General features: G+C 34.9%; 1 protein-coding gene across 1 annotated transcript in view; it reads left to right on the forward strand.

Annotated features, from left to right (window-relative positions):
- The window catches only part of LOC111409421 (inactive TPR repeat-containing thioredoxin TTL3-like), a 22,339-nt gene that overhangs the window by 2,759 nt on the left and 14,364 nt on the right, over positions 1-5,216 (forward strand). The window lies entirely within an intron of this gene.

A 5,216-nucleotide genomic window follows, 5' to 3' on the forward strand; every position in this document is an offset into this window, starting at 1 on the left:
GAAACAGGTTTTGACTGATTATTAGGTTTGCTGCTGCTTCTTCTTCTTCTAACTTTTTTTTTTATTATTTTTTTCCTCGGAAATTCTTGATTGTGGGTTTTATGAATAAGCTAGAAAATGATAGTTGTTTGATCTCAAAAAGTTGTTGACTCATGTTTTCTATTTAATTCAGGCATGTGGCAAGTCGTACATGCCTCACTTTTTTATTTTTTTAATCTTTATATGCTATGTATACAAATTGCTAAATCTGAAAATTCTTTAATTGGATTGATTTAGGGTTTTTGTGTTGTAGAGACCAAGGTATTTTGGTTTAAAGCAATATTTAAGTAATTCAAAGCACTGATAATTGATTTCACTGAATTAAGATTACTTTAATTTTTATACATATTTGGTGCCATTAAGACAATATTATTATTATTTCAATTTTTATACATATTCGGTGTCATAAATTGAAGACATGAACGGAGTCATGATTACTTAAATATTGCATTCCGAATTATATATATTTTGAATTTCAAATTTTAAAATAATCCTTTTTTATGTTACCTAAAATTGATTGCCCCCTTCATTTATATATTTATATTATTATTAGCCATAACTCAAATTAAGTTGCAACTGGTTATGAATCAAAGAAAAAAATGACAGTTTTTAGCCTATAATTTGGACCTATCCGTGCAGCGGGGCTGGACACAAATTAACAACTTCAAATCTTAACTAGAAAAGCACATTTCTTGGTCAATATACATACGATATAATCCATCAAAGGATTGATTTCCTTGAATTATTATTACTTTAATTTTTATACATATTTGGTGCCATGAAGACAATAATATTATTATTTTTTCAATTTTTATGCATATTTGGTGTCATAAATTGAAGACATGAACCGAGTCATGATTACTTAAATATTGCATTCCGAATTATATATTTTGAATTTCAAATTTTAAAATAATCCTTGTTTTATGTTACCCTAAAACGGATTTCCCCTTTCATTTATGTATTGATATTATTATTAGCCCTAACTAAACTTAATTTGCAACTGGTTATGCATCAAAGACAAAAAATGACAGGTTTTAGCCTTTAATTTGGATATGTCCATGTAGTGGGACTGGACTCAAATTAACAACTTCAAATCTTAACTAGAAAATCACATTTCTTGGTCAATATACATACGATATGATCCATCAAAGCACTGATAACTGATTTCACTGAATTATGATTACTTTAATTTTTATACATATTTGGTGCCATGAAGACAATATTATTATTATTTCAATTTTTATACATATTCGGTGTCATAAATTGAAGACATGAAACGAGTCATGATTACTTAAATATTGCATTCCGAATTATATATATTTTCAATTTCAAAATTTAAAATAATCCTTTTTTATGTTACCTAAAACCGATTGCGCCCTTCATTTATATATTGATATTATTATTAGCCATAACTCAAATTAAGTTGCAACTGGTTATGAATCAAAGGAAAAAATGACAGTTTTTAGCCTATAATTTGGACCTGTCCGTGCAGTGGGGCTGGACTCAAATTAACAACTTCAAATCTTAACTAGAAAAGCACATTTCTTGGTTTCCTTGAATTATTATTACTTTAATTTTTATACATATTTGGTGCCATGAAGACAATAATATTATTATTTCAATTTTTATACATATTCGGTGTCATAAATTGAAGACATGAACCAAGTCATAACTACTTAAATATTGCATTCCGAATTATGTATATTTTGAATTTCAAATTTTTAAATAATCCTTGTTTTATGTTACCCTGAAACGGATTTCCCCTTTCATTTATATATTGATATTATTATTAGCCATAACTCAAATTAAGTTGCAACTGGTTATGCATCAAAAACAAAAGATGACAACTTTTAGCCTATAATTTGGTCCAATCTCTGTAGCGAGACTGGACTCAAATTAACAACTTCAAATCTTAACTAGAAAAGCACATTTCTTGATCAATATTAGTGGTGGGCGCGGGTCGGTTCGGTTCTCTAGAATAGAACCGACCCGAATCAAAATTTTCGGGTATTTAGTAAATGGAACCGTCGGGTCCAAATATAATTATGGAACCGTTTGGTTCAGTTCGGTTCGGTTTGGTTCCGTTCGGTTCTGTACTATAATTAAATTTTTTAACATTTATAACAACAATTATATAAATACAACTAATGACATATTCAATGGTTTTGAAATGTCAGAGACTAGTAGACTACCTTGTTCAAATAATCCCTACGATCAAAACTTCGGTTGACGAAGGTCACAACTTCGATTGGAAGTCACAGCGTCGATCAGCGATTGTATAGGTTTTGGAATGTCAGTGAGGCTGCGAGAGTCAAGATAGCGTTATGCACTTTAGTATAGGTGTTTAGGGTTACTTAGTGGGTTGGATCTTGTTGGGCTAAGAAATGAAACAATAAAATTGGTAATTGGGCCAAAAATTAAAATATTAGAAATGAAAGAAATTATTGGGCCAAAAATTTGGATTTGGAAATTGTTAATTTGTTTAGAAAAAACTAAAATTAAAATAATTTGATTTATTCAATATAAAAAAAAATTAGAAAGATTCGGTTCTTATTCGGTTCTTCGGTTCTTGGACTAGAACCGAGAACCGAACCGTACCCGTCGATTCTCAATTCAGATACCCGTTCGAGTATTTAATTTGACAAGAACCGTCGGGTTCGGTTCGGATTCGGTTCGGGTCGGGAGATTTGCCCAGCCCTAATCAATATACATACAACATAATCCATCAAAGCACTAATAACTGATTTCATTGAATTACTTTAATTTTTATACATTTTTGGTGCCATGAAGAAGATAACAAACCAAAAACAAGAATAAAGGCCTTTAATCACAATATGCAAGCAACGGATTGGATATACCCGATCTTGCTTTCCTTCTTTTGAAGGCAACCCAATGAGAGAAAGCCTGCTTATGTACTCAAATCAAAGACCGTTTGGCTTACCAGGATATAGATGGTTCAATGTCAAACAATATAAAAAGAAAAAGAGTAAAAAATAAAGTCCATTGCATTTCTTAGTTTTTGTTAATATGGTGTGATTCAACTGCGTTGTAATGGAAGTAGTACTTCGAGATTATTTTTTTTTTTTAAAAGTTCTCTTCTTTGTTCTTGATGTATGTTGTAATAGTAAATCATTGTGTCCTTTGACTCCTTTTGTTGTTATTGTAATTTATTTATTTTTTATGTAATCTAAATTTATCAACAAGCAAGTCACGTGCTATTTCTTATGTCTATCTCGACCAGCTAGCTTATTCATCTACTGTTGACACATAAAAATTCAGCCCAAATCGAACAACCCAAGAAGTAAAGCCCAATTGGAGGATCCCCAAATCAGATAGCCCAAAGAACGAAGTCCAATCGAACAAATCAAGGTGAAGGCCCAAATAAGGGGGCCCAAAAATGCGGTAACGCCATCGCCCAAGTTTGCAAGTCGCCCAGAATCTGAACTAATAGAGTGTCATACGGTCGCCCAGAGCTGTTACTCTATTCTCGCCCAAACCTTCAAGTCGCCCAAGGTATCAACAAACATAACGCGTCGTGGTTATCAAGAAATGCTGTTATCAAAGCAGTTGTTAAAGCAGCCCTATCACGTTCCACGATTCAAGGAATTCAATCGAAAGCGGTTGAACGATGAAAGGTAATGGCAGCAGTTAAAAGGCAATTTTCATGACAAAATGGCCACTACGAAGAAAGTGGGTAGTTATAGGACGATCAAGCAGTTTTTAGAGTAATTAATCACAAAGAGATCGTCTATGAAGTATAAAAGGGAGAAATGACATAGAAGCAAAGGACCGAATCCAAAAACTCTCGAACAGAGAATATGTAATTTTCATTTCCTTAGCTTTTAAACTTAAACACTTTTCTTTCAGTGACTCGTGTGCTTGCGCCCCTTGGAGGCACGTTATTTTTCATTTCCAATTGTAAAGTCATCGCCAATAAAAGAACACCCCTTTTTGGGACTTTGTCTCAAGAGGTTTGTCCCTTACACAATCGTCTGACCCTTTTTAATTGTTAGCGACTAACCCGCGCGAAACAATTTGGCACGCCCGGTGGGATAGTGGTGTTAGGTGTTGAAAGTACAAAAGGGGGAAACAATATGCCTCAGAGATCCGATAAGGAAGCAGCAAGTCAGGGAGGAATCCAGTCTGTAATCGAGCGATATGAGGAACAGCATGCCTCTCCACGAACAGATGGACAAAATCAGAGCAGTAACAGTCGTTACGAACCAATGACGGAGTTGAGTCCTCGAACCATGCGTGCATTACTCGGAGAACTCACGCAAGACGTCGTTGAACAGGTAAATCTTCGAAGTATTCATAATATGGAAAGATTTACACAAAATGGGAATGTACACTATGACAACATGGCCAAACAACTAAAGACGTTGAATGAAACAATGAACAAGTTAGTGGGCCAAATATGTCAACCGGCTATACCTCTTACAAGCCACTTTCAAACTAGGACAATTGTAGGACATAATCATTCGGTCCCAAATCCGAGTCAAGGGGTAGAACTACTTTCTGGTCCCTCTACTTCAAACCAAGGGGGTACTACAGTACCAAATCAAAGCAATGGTAGTGGTATGCCTAACTTAGGGGGTAATCCAAACGTGAGAGATAATGTCCTAAACAATGGACAGAATATTCCACGTGGTAACGAGGGAGTAGATGTTCAGGCTAATGGTAATGGTCCTAATCATGGTAATTTTGTTGCCAATCAAGGACCAAATATCAGGCCTCATGCAAACCAACCGGTTAACCAACCTATAGGAATTCCATATGACCCCAACGTCATGTTGAGGAACCAGATTATGGAAATCGTACAGGATCAGATGGCTTTTGGGGTGCGTCCCGTCATTAGGCCGATGTATACAAAGCCATATCCTGATTGGGTAGATCAAGCATATCCATGGCCTAGAGGATACAAAGTGCCAGAATTCTCACTGTTTACTGGTTTAGGAGAGGTGTCTACTCTAGAACACATAGGGCGATTCACATTGCAAAGTGGTGATGTAACCGATTACCATAAAATGAGACTTTTCTCAAGTTCGTTAATAGGAGTAGCTTTCTCCTGGTTCATCAACTTGCCAGCGAACTCTGTTCAAACATGGCAACAATTGGAACAGTTGTTTCACGCTCAGTTTTATAAAACTGAGTCTGAAGTCACTTTGGCCGATTTG

The sequence above is a fragment of the Olea europaea genome, chromosome 14, assembly GCF_002742605.1.
Source record: "Olea europaea var. sylvestris chromosome 14, O_europaea_v1, whole genome shotgun sequence".
Lineage (NCBI taxonomy): Eukaryota > Viridiplantae > Streptophyta > Magnoliopsida > Lamiales > Oleaceae > Olea > Olea europaea.